Source organism: Mus musculus, chromosome 17 (genome assembly GCF_000001635.26).
Source record: "Mus musculus strain C57BL/6J chromosome 17, GRCm38.p6 C57BL/6J".
Taxonomy (NCBI): domain Eukaryota; kingdom Metazoa; phylum Chordata; class Mammalia; order Rodentia; family Muridae; genus Mus; species Mus musculus.
In genome coordinates, this window is record NC_000083.6 from 32,636,783 (window position 1) to 32,656,988 (window position 20,206).

General features: G+C 45.1%; 1 pseudogene; it reads left to right on the forward strand.

Moving 5' to 3' along the window:
• Nucleotides 5,879-16,411, forward strand: Cyp4f38-ps (cytochrome P450, family 4, subfamily f, member 38, pseudogene; annotated as a pseudogene).

Here is a 20,206-nt window from a genome sequence, read left to right on the forward strand (position 1 = left end):
GGTCTCTAACATTCTGCCCCTGCAAGGATCACTGTCTTTCCCCTCCCGTTCTGCCTGATGTTCTAAGGCAGTTTTCTCCTATTTGACACGTTCAGTCCAGGAGGAAGAGGGAAGGTTTATGAGGCCCAGTAGGCAAATAGCATCTTATGTACCGAGCCAGATTTGTTTTTGCTTGTTTGTTTGTTTCTAGACAGGGTTGCTCTGCTTATCCTGGAACTTGCCTTGTAGACCTCCAACTCACAGAGACCCACTTGCCTCTGCCTTCTGAGTGCTATTAGTAAAGGCTTGGGACACTGCTGCTTGGCTCACCAGACTCTTGAAGCCCCTTCTCGAGTTTTATAGAAGAAACAAACAACTATTCGGGAGGAGACTGAGTGAGCTCAGGGTTAAAGTTTTCCTGCATTGTTGCCCTTTTGTGATGGGTGGACTTTTTTGAGCTACCCCTGTTTCTGTAAGCCCTCACCAATACCCTGGCAAGTAACCCCAATAAAAAATTGCTGATTTACTGAGTTGGACTTTGGTGTGATTGTCACTTTGGTCAGTGGTAAACACTCTGTGACATAATTCCTGGGAGGATATGAAGAAACCAGACAGGGAAACGATGACAAATCAAAATAATGACACCACCAAAGTCCAACTTTGCAAACCAATGTGCTTTATGGGGTTACTTACAGGAGTGTGGGTGCAGTCAGCCTAGCAGGTTGGAGGGTACCCTTTCCCAGTAGTCCATTGCTCTGAGCCTCTTCCCATAGCTCGGCTTATCTCTGCTCCTCCCAGGTAATTTTATAAAGCACGTTTCCCCTTGCCCCTCACGACTTAACTCTGAGATCACACCGCAGCTAGCTCTACTTAGGAAACCCATGCTTGGTCCGGCTAGCCGCCATGGTGCTGGCCATTGCTCTCTCACACCGCAGCCCACTTTTCCAGCTGGCCTTGCCAAGCTGCTCAACGCAGTCCCTCCTGCGTTCGACCACAGCCACCACTCATGCTCCAACGATCAGCCAACCCTGCGGTTGGCTCTGCGGACTGCCAACTACCACCCTGGTCTTACTCAGCTCCCATGCTAGCTCTCCTGGTCTCTGCTTGCTACTTGCCTGGTGCCACAATGGCCACTCCGGTCTCACCCAGCTCCCTTTAGCCCTGTGAAAGGAAAACACTAAAGACTTTTGTAGTTTAAAACTGACCAGGTAACTCAAAGGCTGATAAAAGAATATCCTGTCCCATCGTCCTTGCCCTCCTCAGGCACAACTGCAGAGGCCATGAGCTATCGGTGCCCTGAGAAACCTACCTGTTTGCAACTCCTTGCAGGCCTGCCGCCTGGTCCAGCTCCCAGTCTTCTCCTGTCATCTCTTCCTGTCCTGCCCGGAAATCTTGTCTTCTCTTTCATCCAACTATTAGCTTCTGCCATCTTCATTTAGCCAATCAACAATTAGGGAAATAATTAGGGAAGTTCCTCTTACGCACCTAGTCTGGGAGTCTGTCCCAGCAGGGCCTTCATAAGATCCATCTCTATGGTAATTTCTTAACTAGTGATTGATGGTGGAGGTCCCAGCCCATGGTGGTTGGTGCCATCCTCGGGCTGGTGAAAGCAGGCTGAGCAAGCCATGAGGGGTAAGACAGTAAGTAGAATCTTTCATGGCTTCTGCATCAGCTTCTGCCTGTTTGAGTTCTTGTCCTGACCTCCTTCCATGATGGACAGTGATGTGGAATTGTAAGCCAAATAAACCCTTTCCTCCTGAAGTTGCTTTGGTCATAGTGTTTCAGCCCAGCCATAGTAACCTTAGAAGCCTTATTTGAAATCAGCCCTGTCGCCATACTTCCATCCCGAGCTTCTGGACTCAGAGTTGGTCTCAAACCAAACTTGAAATTCAGTGATTCCACTAAACTAGCTGGCCAGCAAGCCTCAAGAATCTTCTGACCCCGTCTCTGCCTTCTCAGGGTTGCAGGTGTATGCCATTCCACCCAGGGTTTTTTTTTTTTTGTTTTTGTTTTTTTAACATTGATGCTGGGAATTGAACTTAGTTTCTCACAATTGTGCTGCAAGCCCTTCACTGACCTAGACATCTCCCCAGCCCCAATCTCACAATTTGTTAAACATGACAGCAAATTTGCATGCTTAAAAAAGGAACAACAGGCAATCAATAAGTAGCTATCATGGCCAGCCATTATTGGGAACTGACAAGGTGAGAAAGGCGAATCTATAAAATAAAACAAAACAACCTCAAATCTAAGTTACACTAGTTTATAAAATCATCATTGTTTAGTTAAAATGCAAAGAGTTTATAAAATGGCATGGTCATGGCTGACAAACATGAGCATGTTGAGTTGGGAAGATTGCTCAATGGGCTACCCTTGCTGTGGAGCCTAACTTCTGGAGTTTCGTCCTCGGGACAGTTGTGTGGAATTCTGCTCAGAATTGCAACACCCCTTCTGGTGAGGTAAACAGATGACCCCTGTAGGCTTAAAGGGGAGAACAGGAATTTGGAAGGTTCTACTATCCAGCAGGTTTTTTGTTGTTGTTGTTGTTTTGTTTTGATTTTGATTTTTAAAAACATGTTGTAGAAACGTTTAATCTGAATCCAGGGTTTCTACCACACCTTTGACCATTTAGTTACCAGATAAAAGACACATACATCCTTTATATTTTCAATAAGCCTTAAGCAGGATGAGGAATGGGCAGATATATACCCTGTATGTTATCAGAATCTACGTTCTTATCGATAATCCTGAGGTATTACCTACTATGTTTCATCTGGGCTGCTTTTAACTCCAATTGGCCAGACCACAGGGCATGTTTTCTTGACTCCTAACCATGGTGCTCTCTCTCCTCCTTCACCTTTTCTCCCCCTCCATGGTTTTCTCTTGACCCCACAGGCCTGGGAACCCTAGAACCCACCTATGTCTCTTCTGCCCAGCTATTAGCTGTCAGCATCTTTATTTACCAATCAGAAATAATTTGAAGGCAAGGTCACATAGCCACTTGGGTCTACATGCAGAGTCTCTTGTCTTTGGGGTAACCAGGTCTTGGGGGCCACAGTTAACATTGTAATACACAGCAAAAGACCAAACCTAATAATAATAATGCAAGTCATTGCTGGGGGCAGAGACTCTGACCAATAAAACTGCAGAAATATTTTTGGACTGTAGCTGCATACGGTTGTATAGAGAGCCCCAGGATTGTAATTTTTGGGAGCTGTCAGCTATGTTGAAGAGAGCTTTCTGATGACACAGCTGCATTTGAGCCATCCCTGTTCCTTCATTCATACTCTTGTTCAACCCCCAGTTACAAAAACTCATCGGTTCACCACATTGGACATTGGTGAGGAGAAATTGCATGGTCCTGGCTATGAGTAACAAAACATAACTGAAGGTGAATAGCTTGAGGGTGGAATATCTATGGGGGTGGGAAGTGCCATAGGCTACCTTTCCTTATATGATATGAAACAATGTGCCTTCTTGCTATGTCAGTGGTTACCTGGCTTCTAAAATGGGTACAGAGACATGCAACCAAGGCTGAGTACTCTCTGCACTGCTCTGCTCTGCTCTGCTCTACTTTACTTATATGTTACTGCTAGTGTGGCTCCTACAGGGGTGCTGAGAGATGCAATGAAGGCTGAATCATCTATAAAGAAGAAGAGTTTGGGTCTGGAGACTGTGGGGGGAATCATGTGAGGCACTCTTCCTCTATGTGGTATGAGGAGGCATGACTGCAGGATGGGTGGGGCCTGTGTGTGAGTGTGTAGATATCCTTAAGGATATTTTTTTTTTAATTCTGTTGTATGTCGGAGTAACAGGTAAAGAATGAGAGTGTCAACAGGGTACCAGGGAGGTTGTGTGGCCACTGCTCTAGATACCAAAACAGGCTTTATGCTAAGATGGCTGCTCAGTGGGAAATGGCTTTTGTCAGAGAGGATGCAATAGAGATCTTGGTGTCTTGCTGTTCCTTACAGTTGGCAGAATACAAGAAAAAATTCACAAGTTAGATCTAGGCTGAAGAGCCCCTTCCAGGAATTCAAACCTTGGAACCCAAGGAAAGAGTCAGATACATAAAAACATGACATCTCAGCTCTTGGGGGTTTCCAGGAGTATCAAAGACAATAAGCACCATTTGGTAAACAAGATATAAACAGGTTGAAAGGATTGAGCTTGACAGAGGGGTAGGTAGCTATTTTCCTAACTAAATTATGCACGTTTCCCTCCTGGGTGCACTTCAATTGTTCACCCAATAAAGGAGGTGGGTGCAGGCATAGCCTAGGAGGTGGGTGAACATTTCTCCATTAAGTCCCAGGCTAGACCAAACAGCTCCATTGTTTGTTCATTGGAGGTGAGGGAAATGCGTGGAGACTTTATGAAATGCCACAGAAAAAGACAGACAGATAATACAAGTGAGCAAAATCATTTTATGTTGTATTTGTCCTTATCAACAGTTCACCTTAATATTGTCTTAGTTATGAACTTGTCACCTGACACTTGCTCAGAACACAAGGCTCTCAGAGTGCTTCATTAGGTTGTCTCCATAACCACTATTCATTATGGGATGGTGGTTTGGGACTTTGAATTGTTGTTTTGCCCATCTGTAGAAAAAGTTTCATTTTATATAGATTGCACAATGCTAACTTTTAAGTGTCTTGCCAGTTTAGAGACCCCTTTGAGAAATTCACAAGCAAGGATGAGAAATCCATTGACAAGGAGTAAGTTAGGTGTCTTATGGTTTTATTGCTGTGAACAGACACCATGACCAAGGCAACTCTTATAAAAATAACATTTGGTTGGGGCTGGTTTACAGGTTCAGAGATTCAGTCCAGTATCATCAAGGCATGGCAGCATCTAGGCAGGCATGGTGCCCAGCCTGTTTAGAGAAGAGCTCAGGAGATGATTGGGGACCAGGTTGGCCAGATTCTGATCTCCTAGCCTGCAGATTCCCAAGTCACCCCTTTGCTTAGTATACCATGTCCTTAGATGGAACAGGGGTGCTGGAAACACATATCTTGGAGTGACCTAAGTTCCACTGGAAAGGATCCAAACTCAAGGTCCAGGCACACATGCTGGGTAAGCCTTCCCTGTTTCCTCTCTGTGCCAGGCTAGCTCTGCCTCAATCTTGGCCACTTTCCTAGTCACAGAAAGAGCATCAAGAGCTTGGCATGAATTGAGCCAGCCAAATCCAGCCTTTTACAGCATCCTTCAAGTCAGGAATCAGTGATAAAAGAATTCCAGAGGAAGAGGGGAAAGTTATACTGGATTGTTACTCGAGAGAAAGTGCCAGCCTAGAGGTGGTAGGACTGGCCCATCCTAGTCTAGACAGGTGAGGAAGCCAGCTGACCAGGCATGGCAGCAGCAGGGAACCAGGCAACCACCGAGACAAATGTTTTTGAATAACTGAACCCCTAGTAACTTCTATGTAATTTAGGGAGGTCTTGATTCTGACCAGTCATTCCTTCCTCTTCCCTCCTCTCCCCCATTTAGTGTTTATCTCACCTTAGTGCTCCTCCTCCTCCTCTTCCTCCTCCTGCTGCCTCTTCGCCTGAGTTTCATTATGTCTCCTTCTTACTCCTTGGTCTGCTTTCAGGCTTCACAGGCTTCTTCACTGTTTAGAGTCTCTGGAGGTCCTTATCTACTTCTTTGGCTTAGGAACTCATGCTCTGTGTATCTTCCCAGCAAGATGCCACAGCAGAGCTGGAACTGGGGCGTAAGGTGGCATCAGCTCTGCTGTAGCCCAGCTGAGCCCCATCTATGTGCAGAGATCAAAGATCAATACTAGTAGAAGAATCAAAATAGTATAATATCAGAGACCGGCTTACATTAGAATAATATAAGATAAAACAAAAAATAAAAAAAGGTCCTGGACTTCCTGTCAGGAAGCCTGAAGTCAGCACAGTTTCTGATGCTGGTTGGGGCTCACATTCTGATCCAGGTCTATGCTGCCTATGGGAATTATCCTCACATCCCCAAATGGAACTGGCTTATGGGCCATGTGAGCATGGTAAGTATGGTGTCCAAATGGGTGAGAGTGTCAAGGTGGATGGTTTTTTTTAAGGGGCAGAAATGAGGCTCAGAATGATGGGGTGGGTTAGTTGGTGATCTTGGGGATGCCTTTTGTTTTCACCTCCCTGTGCTCCCCACCCCTAGTTTGTGCTGGCGTTTACAACTATCTTCTTCACACTGGAAGACACCGAGATGTTCTCCGGGTAGGATATACAGAGTGAAGACCCCTGGCAGTTCCTTGGTATCTGCTGACTTCAGGCTTCCTGACAGGAAGTCCAGGACCTTTTTTTATTTTTTGTTTTATCTTATATTATTTTAATGTAAGCCGGTCTCTGATATTATACTATTTTGATTCTTCTACTAGTATTGATCTTTGATCTCTGCACATAGATGGGGCTCAGCTGGGCTACAGCAGAGCTGCAGGCTGACTTCCCACTGCCCCTCCCTGGGCCGCTTTCTCCTTGTCATGCTTTCCTTCCCTAAGATAGACAGTGGGTCCTGCATTGCTCTAACGCGCACCGGACTCGACCAGCAAGAACGACGCTGCAACAGGATCCTTCTGCACATGTTTATTGGGAGAGCTTGATTGCAGAGGTGAAAAGACCCGGAGCCCAGAACTGGTGCTGCTTTTATAGGCCTAGGAGAGGCGTGTCTCACACCCGGATTGGTTATGCACTACGCCTCATTTGCATGTTCCTCATCTGATTGGTTACTCTCTCTCTCTCTGTACCTCACAGAGCCTCATTATCATACCTCATTTGCATGTCTCACATCTGAATGGTTATACTCTCAAAGCCTCATTATCATGCCCGGGCCAGGCAGTGTCTTTGCAAAAAACTTTACTGCATATGTACACATTGGTTGTTTGTCCAAACTTATGCGTGGTGGCCAGCAGTAGTCAGTGCCACTCTGCAACGGCACATGTGGCTTCCCACACATTGCTACCTGGGTAAAAGCTGTCCCTCACCCTCCCTTGAACCTTCCTTGACCCCACCCTTTGGATTTTGATTTACATTTGCCTTCCCACTTAGATGGCTTAGCCATTTGCAAATGGTGCTGTGTGGGCTGTGTCCAGAGGTTCAGGATGCTCTGTCTGAGGGTGGTGGGCAACCAGTGCTAGTGAGTGGGAGCTGCCACCCTAATAGAGATGTAGAGGTCACTTCTACTCCCCTGGAACCTGCCAAGGCTGAAAGGTTCCTGGTGTGTGGTCCTTTGCCCAAGGGAAGAACTGGAGGTTCCTGGTGTGAACCTGCCAGAGTGTTGTAGGAAGTCGGAATAATTTATCTACTGGGCTTGGATAAACATGTGGAACTCAGACAAGAATGGGGGGGGGGGGCGCTGTGATTCCTTTCACCCTTGCAAAATCCAGACACAGGTTCACTTGAGAGGCTGTGTCATTTCTAGAGCCTGCAGGACAGATCTTCTGGTGCCCCCTAAGACACTGTCTTAGAGTTTTCCAGAGGAAAGAACCAATGATTTACACCCACACACTACCACCTTGTCTCAATTGCATATGCATACACATGCTCTCTCACATACACACATGCACATACCTGAGCACACATGTATACTTACACACACTCACATGGAGCCATACATCAAATAGTGATAAGGACACATTCTGAGAAATTTAACTAGAGGTAATCTTATCATTGTGCTGACATCAGAGTCTACTGACACACAAACCTACATGGCAAAGCTTAATGCAGACTTAAGATGTGTCTTACCTAACTGTTGTTCCCACTACATCATGGTATGTTCTCATACATTTATGTACATTTAGAAGAGCATAGTAAATAGAATAGAAAACAGGAATTCTCTGGCTCCATAGCAACCTGGTGATCAAGGTCATTTGTGCAGTCTGCTTTTGATGAAAGCATCAACATAAAATGATTGTGTACATAGAGTCATGTACACATACTCATACATATCTATGCACATATGTAGAATGGAGGAGAAGAGAGGCAGAATGGTACATTATATTGCATCATGGGAGCTGGCTTATGTACTTATGTAGACTGAGGGGTCCCTCAGTGTACAATCTGTGAGGAAACTTGGATGTGATCAATTCAGTCTCGGAAGGAGTGGGAATCCAGGGATGCATGAAGGCTCACATGTAAGTGTTGGATTCCTGTGCCTCAAGGACCTGAAGTTACAGTGTTGGATGGCAGGAGAAGATGGATGTCTCGGCTCAGGACGTCTGAGCAAAATTTCCCTCCCTCTATCTATTATTCTATGGGGATTCTCAGTGGGTTGGATGGTGCCACCCACACCGTGAAGGGTGGGACATCTTGACTCTGTCTATTGATGCAAAAGCTTCAGACACCCAGACATCATGTTGTATTAGCTTCCTGAGCATCTCTTAGTTCACCCAAATTGATTCATTAAGTGAACCTGGAAGTAACTGTTTTTTTTTTTTTTTTTTCCAAGTTCCTCAGAGGAGGGCACGAAGGATGTTACTAAACTGGTAGGGAAACTATCCCTAGGGCTTTATACTATGAATGATCCCATTGGTTTCCATTCTCAAACCATGCCACCCTGGCATTGCCAAATCTGTAGATACCCATGCAAGCTGATGGTGTGACTGTGGCATGGGAATCCCACCCCCGTGTTTCTGTGAGGCCCCCATAGTAGTCCAGTCCTTTTCCTCCTCCTCCTCTCTCTCTCTCAGCTTCCTCTCCTTCTCTCCGTGATGTTACCAGCTCCCATGTTACTCTCTTCCTCTACTGTCATGCTGTTCCCACCTGGATCTTCAGTTCTTTTGGATCCTGGTGGTTCTTAGCCCTTTCCTTGGCCTCGGAAACTCAACAGGCAGCACATTTTCCTTCACAGCTGAGCTGAGAAGTACATTCTCGGCTAGGCTGTGTTTAGAGGGTTCTTGTAGGAGGAGGTGCTTGAGCCATGTGCAGGAATGTTGAAGGCAGGGGAAGATGGCTCATGGACATCAGAAGCAGCTGAGACCCAGGCCTGGCATCAGCAGAGCCATCCTCAGGACCACAGGAATGAGAAGGCTTGTGGCTAGTAAAAGATCTGGACTGCTATTTCAATGCCACCCAATTCTGCTGCGTTGATCTTTCTGTTCTTCTATAATGTGGTAAACTTATGTTCATTGCTGTGCTGATCAGGAATCTCTTCTAAGACATCACAGTGTGGCAGGATCCCTTTCTCCTGCTGTTACATTTTCTGTCTTGGGAAGGGTTAGTGTCCTCAAAAGACCATGGCTCTGACACCTAAAAAGGCAGGTCCCCAGCCCTCTTTGGATGCCAGATTATTTTTCAGTTGTAAATGGTAGAAACTCAACTTCATGTGGTCTAGAGACAAAAGGGGAATCTCTTGGCTGTAGAAAGTATGGAGATCCATCTACAGGCACAACTGGATCCATCTCTCAAACCATATTGCCGGGATCAATTTTCTTTCACTCTTACCTTCCTCTGCATCACTGTTCATTCAAGGTATATCTTTCTTTATACTGAAATGAGTCCCAGAAGTTCAACTCTATGGGAGAACTCCCCACCCCCTTCCCCAGGTTTCTGTGGTTCAGTTGATTATTCTGGCCTGATTCACAAGACAAATTCCTCATTTCGTGTCTGTGACTTCGACTGCCCAATCTTCACAAGTGCAATCTTCGCAGTGCTATTTCTTGGGGGTACAAGACAGTTGGATGGAGAACTCAGGCCATGGATTTCCTAGTCCCCCGCATGCCTTATGGGAAATGATGGGCAAACGTCTGCATCCTCCAGACTCCGATTCCTTTTTGGGAAGATAGGATAGAGGAGAACCCAGGTTAATATGTTGTTTTAGATTCAAGTTGGGACGACTTTTTGTTGTGGTAACTGAGACTACACTGTTGTATAGCAGGGATGCTAGGTGGGAGCTCTGGCAGGGGTCAGTATGGAACGTGAAGAGGTGCTGGATAGAATTACTAAAATTTTCTGTGGATGGGTAGGGGTTTCTGTGACATGGGTTCATTTCAGTCTTGCACACTATCTTCACTAAACTCTGCTCCAGTTCGACGCTGCACCAGCCCCTGCTTGTCCACCTCTGAAGTGTTTGTGCTTCTATCTGCTCATGTGCCCCAAGAGCAGGACAGACTGGCCATGCTGGTTATGCCGCTGAATCTGTTATACCTGAACATTACCCATTTACCTCTGGTCTTGTAGCTTGTCAGGAGCATAATTCTGATGATGTCTTCTGTGTGACCACACTCTGTAAGGTCACATTTACTTGTACTTGTGGGCCCCTTATATACCTGGTATATGTTGTACTGGGGATGATATGGAAAAGGTCATGCCTTGGCTAAGATGGCAGCCTTGACATCTGAGCATGACAGGTGCTATTTGAGCAGGTGTTCGGATTGTCTTTCTTGTTTGTTATATCTGGCTTCTCTTTGGGGCTTGCTTTAAAGTGTGAGACCCAGGGTCCCTCTGAGAAGTGACAGACCTTTTCTGAGTATTGTTTAGAGAAGGATTTTAAGTAAATCCAGGTGATATCAGGGTCCAGTATGGTTATACTTGGGCTATATATAGCATATTGATGGACAGTTTTTTAAAAACAGGGTCTTGCTACTTAACCCAGGCTGGCCTTAAACTCTCAATTCTCCTGTTGCAACTTCTTGATTACATATTATAGATGTGCACACTGACAATAAACTTATGAGATACTTTTCATATCTTATCAGAAGTCTGTCTCTGGGGTACACTGAGATCTCTCAGACCATATCTGGACCATGTCATGGAATGTGGTGTCATGGCTGGGCAAGTCATGTGTGTTGAGGCTGGGTCATGTCATGCTATCTCTTATGTGTTCATGACATGTTTTCCACATCTTTATTAGGAGATGTAAGTGATTTTTAGGGTAGTCAGAGGGGCAATAGGTCCTTGTAAAAGCCTATAGAGTGTTGTTATTGATTCAAGTACAGTAGACATGTTGGTCTATGTAGAAGCCATGTGAAGGCATGTTAGAGCATGATGTACCAGGTCAGGGTGTACCTTTGCCCTACTTGTTGTTGCCTTGTCTGGCCCCTCTCATTTAGCTCCCCCTTACTACTTCTTCAGTTCCTCGTTCCCTTCCAGCCATTTTGAGTTTGGAGGGGAAATGCAGACTCATGGCTGATGGACTTCATCCACTCTCACAATTTGTCCCCAGACTCTCTATGTCCCACAGTGGTCTTTGTTCATGTCAGCTGCTGTGGTGCTGAAAGGTGTGATCTTCTACAGTTTTCTGACTAGGTGAGTATGCCTAGGGTATCCAGAGTATCCATAAGCAATGGACACCAATGGGGGTTAGGGGAAGACACTGTCCTCACACATTTCTTTAGCTGTCTCATCAGAAGATGGTGAGTGCTGGTGACAAGTGGAGCCATCACTGTCACATGCTGACACCTGCCTTCCATTTCAACATCCTGAAGCTCTATGTGAAGATTTTCAATGACAGCACCAACATCGTGCATAAAAGTCCCCTACAATGTCTGTTCTCATGCAAAATAACCTTTCAGGTGGTTGCCAACAGAGAATGGATGAAGAAGCTGGTTCTGTGGGGGTCCAGGTGTTTGAGAGTGAGTAGGGAATTGAGGACTAAGACCAAACACTGGCCATGCCCCTCTCTTTGGCCAGGCGAATGACCAGTCCAATGTTTGATCTCTTGAGGGTAACCCACCTGAATATATCTGACCATGTCATCCTCATGACCCTGGGCAACTTTCAGAAATGTATCTTCAGCTTTGACAGCAACTGTCAAGACTTGGGCTTGGGAACCTGGGCCATGGAAGCAAAGGAGGAAGGACTGGACAGAGTGATTAGAGAGCCTTCCTGAAGGAGGTGGATCAGAACTGTCAGTGAATCACCTAGGAGGAGGGGGAGAGAGAGAGAGAGAGAGAGAGAGAGAGAGAGAGAGAGAGAGAGAGAGAGATCTTTCTTTGAGATAGAGTTGTTTGCATACAGATACAGTATGTAGATCAGCAGAGCCTGTGGGACAGGCAGTGGGGAGTAAGCAAAGGAGTGGAAAAAGAGAGACCAGCAGTGATTTGATCACTAGGACAGTGAGAGGTAGGCAAAATGGTGGCTCCTGAGGTTCCTGAGGTGAAGGTGCCTGAGCTCTTGTTAGGCCTGTTTCCACAGTGTGACAAAGTACTTAAGATGAGAAAAGGATTAGTGTGGCTACTGATTTTAGAGACTTCAGTCAGTGGTAGGCTGGTGTTCTGGTTTCCTTCTGTCACTGTGTTGAATGCTATGACCAAAACCAACCTTGGAGAGTAAAGGGTCATCATATCTTACACTTCTAGGTCACAGTCCATAATTGACAGAAGTAAGAGAAGGAACTCAGGCAGAATCACAGGGCTGTGCCTAGCTGGCTTTCGTATACAGTACAGGGCCAACTGTCTAGAGATGGCTGCCCAATGGGTTAGGCCCTCCTGCATCAATTACAAATCAAGACAATCCCCTCCAGTCATGATTTAGGCAATTCTTCAATCAAGGCTGTCCTGTCAGATGACTGTAGGCTGTGTCAAGTTGACAACTAAGGCAAATAGGACAGCTGGATCCTTTGCTATTGGGCCCGTGGAAAGGCAGTATATCTTAGCTAGGTGTTGGGCCCCATTTTGGCTCTGGTTTGGGCCTTGAGGACAAACCTGAGCCTGGCTCGAGTTTTGAGACCTGTCTCAGTCACTTCTGAATCAGGGTAACTCAGCAAGACCTGTTTGGCCCTTCCTTTGCCCTGCTGTTGCTGATGTAGAACTTTGCCTTTGGCCCTGTCAGTCACTCCATCACCCTTCCCTGCCTTCTGTCATCTTACCCCACCAAAAATCCCCCTTCCTATGTTCCAAACTTATATAAGTGAGTGGCTGATGCCATAAAGTTGAGTTCCTGCTTTGACAGACTCCCAGCCCGGGTGTGTTTCTTTTGGACCTTCGACACTCACCATCCTGCTCAGCCCCAGAGAGTCCCCAGGAAGAACTGTACCTCTCTCCTCTTGCCTGGACCTGTTGGCAAGGAGCCGGCAGCCAGGAGCAAGTGAGAGAGGAGGCTAAAAAAATCTCATGGTGCCTGATTGTCCTACAGATCCTAGATCAGTCGACACTCAATTCAGGGACATCTTGGAGGGAGCTGAGTGTTAACTTGCAGAAAGAGAATGATGTCCAGCTGGGTGGGAGTTTCAGGGAAGTCTACATCATGGGTAGTAGAGGAAGGACAGGAGTCTGCTGTCCACACTGATCTGGGTTCACAGAAGTGGAATCAGCTCAAAGATGCAATGAAGAGGACACTATGGAGAGAGGTCTTATTCCCCATTCCATACTGCATCTATGTGACCATCTAGCTCTTCTGTGTCTGAGGCATCGAGTTGCTGGCTGCCAGCTGGAGGTGGTCCTTGGGATTTACATATGTTAAATCCTTCCCTCCTCTCTAACTAAATCCTGCAGGAAGCCATCATGGAGCTTAGCATGCTAATATCTAGAAGAAACAAAGAGCCCCTGCTACACATGGACCTGCTGGGCCATCTCACCCCAGATGGGATGTGCTGCTGTAAAGCCTGCAGCATGATGCATGGCCTCGATGATGCTGTCATCCCAGGAGAGGGGTCACATCCTTTCCAGGCAGGGTTTGGATGGCTTCTTTAAAGATAAGGTCAAGTTCAAGCCTTTGAACTTCATTGCTGTGCTGCTGTTGACCAAGATGGGTTTCTCAAGGGGTGGAATGAATATTGACACCAAATGTCAGGTCTAATAACTTGGTGTTGTGGAGCATGCATGTCCATGTGATTGGACATGCTAGACGCATTAGGCATAGAGAGACTAGGAACAGAAGACAGCCAAGTCTGAAACTTTGAGGAACCTGAAGGTTTTCCAAGTATATATTATTGTGCGGCAGTTATATCTATCCATGCCTATGCTAACCACTTCACCAAATCCATGCTCAGAGCAGTCCCTTTAGTCATGGCAGTAGGCATAGCTAAAATGGGACTGTAGTAATGATTTCCCTATTGTCTACACACAATTTCCAGACTATAAAGTACTACCTGTACATGCAACAGAGTTTATATAGCATGAAAAAGACCAGAATCTTCTCTTGTGGCTTATACAGAGTAACAGGTATGCCCTTATTTAGTTCCTCTCAATGAAGTAAAGAGAGACCAAAGAGGGAGGGAAGGAGCAAGGGATACAGAGATAAGAGAGGGAGAGAGTGATGGAGGGAGAGAGAGAAGACTTTGTTCTAGAGTTAAACAAGTTCTTTTCATGATAAAGGAGAAGTCTATATACTTGCAACCTCAATGACTCCAAAGACATAAGACTCCCTGGATCTAGCACATTAGAATGAGAGCAGAGGTCTTTGTAGCTCTTTACCTCTAACTTCTGAGGCAAATTGTCATGAATTCATCTTATATGTCAGATTGCTAACCAGTTTCTTAAAAAAAAAAAAACAATCAAACAAACAAAACAAAACAAAAACAACAACAACAAAACCAAAAACTTTCTCACACAGAAACATGGAAATATTTATTCAGGAACAAATCAATAGACCAAGTAGCTACCATGAAGTATGTGGAATGGGGACCTTGCTTATGGTGTCAGGGAGATGTGTAAAAGGGGCCGTTAACCACCAGCCTATGAGGATGAAAGGAACAGAGTTGATGAACAGGGTTTTCAGATGGCCTGTGAATATGGGGAGACAGGTCAATTTTATTTGGTATGAATCAAGGGTTATATAGTTTTGGGGAAGTGGGTAGGGATAACCAGTATAGGCAAAAGTCATTGGTTGAAAGGTAAGGTACTGAAACAAAGATCATTGGCTGAAGGCTAAGGGGCTAGAGAGGCCTTGTTAGTATGGGAAGGTATTCTAGGAATCTCAGGTACTTGCAGAACAGGTTTCTTTTTGGCAGAAAGGAACCTGAAGCTGTAATTTCATCAAGGCTATGTATGGTGGTTTAAATATTCTTGTCCCTATTAGGAGGTGTGGACTTGTTGGAGGAAGTGTGTCACTGTGGGGTTGGGGTTTCAAACCCTCCTCCTAGCTGCCTTCAGAACAAGATGCAGAACTCTCAGCTCCTTCTCCAGCACTATGTCTGCCTGGATGCTGCCATGCTTCCTGCCATGTTGTTAATGGTCTGAAACACTGAACCTGTAAGCCAGCCCCAATTAAATGTCCTTTATAAGAGTTGTCTTGGTCATGGTATTTTCATAGCAATGGAAACCCTTACTAAAACACCATGTGACATTCTGCAGGTTTGGAGGTTTTGGGCTCCCAGACAAAGTCAGAGAAGGAGAAGCCCTGCTGGTAAAAGAAGTCCACCATTTCGCTCTGAGCTCAGGGCTTTCTGGTAATGTCATACTTTGACCTTAATGAACAGGGCCCAACATAAGAGTTCGGTGAACTTTGGAGTCTGGAGCCCTTGGAACTGGGGCCGTTTGGGTAGTTCTTGTGGTCTGTTCTATGGCCTTTCTCCTTGGCTCTGCTCCCCAGATGGGGAAGAGAAGTTCTTTTTGATAATTCTTCCATTCTTGTTCAGTAAGCAGAGGAGCTGCTCAGCCTGACCAGCAAGGGAAAGGCTATGAGAGAAAGATCTGTGCTGCTGAGAGAACTGCAACCATGTCTGTACTTGCTCGGAGAGTGCACTCTTTCTACCCTTTTCCTGGCAGCACGTTTTCCTTTCCTGGGTGCTTGCTCTTCTCATGCATCTTAGCTCTTATTCTACCACCAGGTCTAGGGATTTGCAGGGACACATGGGTGGTGATCTATGTGCTGTCCAGTTCCCCTGGGTCATCCATTCACCATCCATCCATCCATCCATCCATCCATCCATCCATCCATCCATCCATCCATCCAAACCTTGTCAACTATCTTCCTTCCTCAGTTTTGTGTCAGAGCCTCATCTGGGCTCCAGAGACCTGAGATGGGCTCAGGCCAGGACTGCCTTCCAGAAACTCTCAAACAGGTGGGAGACACTCATTCAGGACACTTTACCAATCCTTCACTTTCCTAGATTCATGTATTTTATATGTAATAGTGTTTACCTGCATATATGTATACCATGTGCATGTATGGTATTTAGAGAGGTCAGAAGACAATGTCAGATACCCTGGAACTGTAGCTATTGATGGTTTTGAGCCATTGTGTGGGTTCTGGTAGCCAAACCTGGGTCTGCTTCAAGAGCAGCCAGTGCTCTTAACTGTTGGGCCATCCTGAAGCCCCCCACCCTTCTCTGCTTTTCTAATTCTTACATAGTTGATACTTCTGACCCCTGAGTTTGCTGATCTACATGGACTGGCAGCCTCTGTTTTGCTCCTGGACAATTGTGTGGTGTGTTCCTTAAGGATGACATGAGCCAGCTGCCCTTCCTGACCATGTGCATCAGTTTGTGGCTGCATCCCCCAGACTTATTAATTTCCTACTACTGCATTTAGGATGTTGTGCTGCCAGATGGCTGGATCATTCCCAAAGGTGCCCGTAGGACAGGAAATAACTTGGGAGGAGACTGGTTGGTGCCAAGGACACCTTACAGTTTTTGGCTGGCCACAAGTCTCTAGGAGGGAAATGACTTCTCCTCCATCCAAGCTGTACTTATTCTCTGGGCTATAAGAAACCAGAGGGAGGCGTCTTAGCAGGATAGGGGCTGGGATGAAGGACAAGGTTGAGGCTCTGATTCTTGGAGGCAAATCCTTAGCTGCACTGTGTTTCTACCTTTGACCTTCCATTTTAATTTCGTAAAATTCTTCTCTCGTCTTGATGAGGATGGATGTGGAGTTATTGGGCCCTTTGTACGTTCTTGGTAGGAATAAAGAATGGTGTAGTTGTGTGGAAGGCAGTTTACCAGTTCCTACGAGAAGCAGACCCACATTTTTACATGATCTTACAGGTTCATGGGGTATGTGTTCACCACCATGAAAATGGATGCCTGAGCATAGATGTGCAAAGGAATGTTCACTGGAGCTCTGTATCAATTTGGTTTCACATTGTTGCTACCAAACACCTGACAAGTATTTGAAGGACTCACTTGACATGATTGTAGTCTATCATTGTGGGGAAGGCATGAAATGGGAACAAGAGGTATATAATTAATATAGTCTGCATGGAAGTTGAGACCTGCTCTGGAAGCGAAATCAAGCATAGTCTCTGAAGGCTGGTGATTTGTTACCTACGGTTACCAGCCAGGTCCCATGTACTAACAGATCCATTGTCTTCAATATAGTACCAAAAGCTGGACACCAAGTGTTCAAATCATGAGCCTATTGGGCATTTCAGATTCAAATTATAACACTGGTGCTATGGGTCCCGGTGTGGCTGCAGGCTCTTTATTGCAGTACATAGGACTTTGTACCAGTTCTGAGTCGGTCAAAGATCTATGCTACACTTTCCCTGTCTAACCCCAGGCTACTGTCACACCTTGAAACTTTGTGTCATGCATACCCAGGAGAGTTACCTGCTCTGGCTGCTCAATCATAAAATCAGCACTAATTGTCTCTAGGACTGAATCTGGTGCAGCGCCTAAATCAATCCAGTCTAATGTGAGGGAACACCAAACATGGGGCCAAGTGTTCACTCGATGCAAACGTACCAGAATCTTACCTCAAAAGGTAAGAACATGCTTAACAGCTGGTACACTGAGAACTAAGAGAAAGAAAAAACAGACACAAAGCATGTTCACAAACATGTCTGTGCACATGCTAGTTGGTTAGCACCCCAGTGTAGACATGCCTGACCAAATCTCCCGCAACCCCTTCCTTCCCCTCTATCTTCTCTTTCTAGTCTTGACTGCCTGGTAGCTTGACACAGCTAATCAGAATGTATATAGCCATATATGTAGCTCTATATAGGAGTAAAAATTGAAAATATATAAAGTATATATAAATATATAAACATCTCTACCCTACTACATTTGAGACTCTAGCTGTCTGTCAGAAGCCTGCTGACCTAATAAACTTCTTCCTGGTAAAAGAAGCTTAGGGGTCCTTTTTCTTGGATTGGAAATCCTGCTATACAATGATTCCCACGGTATGATCCAGAGCCACAGCATGATCTAGAGCAGGAGCCAGAATGAGAGTCAGATCCAGATGGAGACTTGGAGCAAGAGTCAGCCCCAGACACTGGTTCAGAATATCCTCAGGAGCAGAGAAGGCATGCTCACGGGACAGCAACTCTAAACCTTATAGAAGCTGGGGAAAGATCTTGAAAGATACCAAGGGGAACCTAGCTATCTGGGAGCCTGCTATTTCAGTGAGTGGTTCCTGTTCATGGGTTGTCTGGGGATAAAGATTTGCACCCTTATACACCAGCCTCAAAGGACCACAGCTATTAATCTGACTAATATACCTAGCAAAAATATCTGCCATGACTAAACTAAGGGAAATAGAAAAACCCTCTGAGCTAAAGTCAGGGTGACAGATTTATTTAATTTTTTTTTTTAAAGCTGGGAGTGGTGGCACACTTCTAAAGCCCTGCACTTGAAATGTAGAGGCCCATTAGATGTGTAGGTGGTATAGATGGAGCAAGTTGGAAGGAATAGGTGGAGGGGGTTGGAAGAGGTAGACATGATCATGTTTCATTATACACATATATGAATGTCTCCAGATTAAAGGAAAACTTAAATAAAAATAAATTACATGTAAAAGGTTTGTTGTTTGTTTTTTAAGATGAGGAGATGGAGCAAACTTTTTCTGGGTAATCAAAAAGAAAACATGAATCTTGAGAGGGAAATCTATGTAAATGTCCCGTAATGGCTCACCACCTCCTAGCACAAGGCATGTCTAACTCTTGAGCTCTCTGGCCCACATCCACATCAGTAGTGTTCTATTTCTGAATAGATTATCTGTATTTTCTGCCTTACCAACCATATGTCCCAGGTCCAATTCTTTGTTCCGGGAAATAAGAACCCAGAAATCTGAGCAGGTGGGTTTTAGTCTCTAATCCGAATGTGTAATACTTCAGTCCTCTGGGTGTTACTAGGTGAGGTCCTTGGCAAAGCTTCCAATCCACAACTTCTACAGGTAAGTTTTGTACCCTGTTAGTAAACAGTTGCCTTTGGAATAGAATGTCTACCAATCATATTCACACAAAAAAAGAACCTCTCCTTGGTCTCTCTTAAAAACAAAGCACTTTCTCTTTATTGTTTGAGAATTTAATATGTATATACATATGTATTTTCAAAAAGCCACCTACATTCTCTTCCCTCCAATTTCTCCCCTATACCTCCCCCAGTTTCTCCTCTCATATAGTTTTCTTTAAACCCACTGAGCCTGCTTAATTTTGGTTGTAAATGCAGAGGTGTAGTGCAATCTACTATGGTACATGGGTAGACTTTTAGGACCCCATTTCTGAAGAAAATGGACTTTCTCTTTCACAGTGGTCTTCAACTGCCAATAGCTTCTTGGCTAAGGGGTGGGAGTCTGTAGGTCCCTCCCCCATCTGTAGGTCCCACCCCCATCTGTTAAGATTATTGTTCTTGTGCACGAGGTCATGGTTGATGTGAAGTCATATGTACAACAGTAGTTCTGTAAACAAAGTTGGTTGCCCTGTTAATCCCACCAGGTGAGAATAAGAAACTACCACGATTTTGAGCCAAATTTAAAGCAAGTTTGGTTTTATTGGGGTGCACCCAAGAGCAAGATACTTTGTAGAGTAATGGATATTTGAGGGTTCTAGATGTTCCTTTTCCTGTCCTGAACAGACTTTGAAATTGGGAGGATGCTTAGAATTGGGGTGATGAATGTACAGAGAGTAGAGAAATATGGACCTGTGGGTCCCTGAAGCTGTGATACAGCTGCCTGAGTAATTTTTAAAACAAGCCCAGGTCCGCCTGTCACTATCTGCTGTGGGACATGTTGGTCTGTGGGTGGAACGGAGGTTCCATTTTTCTGGAGAGGATTGGGAATAACAATAATACTAATATAAGGAAATAACACAGTGCCTCAATTATATTAATAATTTATAAGAAAATAGTATTTCCTTAAGAACTCTTATTAGTAGTTCAATGTGAAAGACTATATGTGTTTGTATGTATGAGTATATGTTGACTGTGTGCATTTGTGTGGATATGTGTGTTATATGTGCGTGAGGGGAGGTAATTGTGTATAGCTCTGGGGAGATTTTATGTGTGTTGTGTGTGTGTGCTGTGTGTGTGTGTGGACTAGAATTGTCCACACGGGGCTGTGTGTATCACTGGAGCTGCTGTTGGAGCCTTCTGGCCTTGTTCCTAGTCCAGGTTTTTGCAGTGCAATCTCCACATTCCACATGAACAC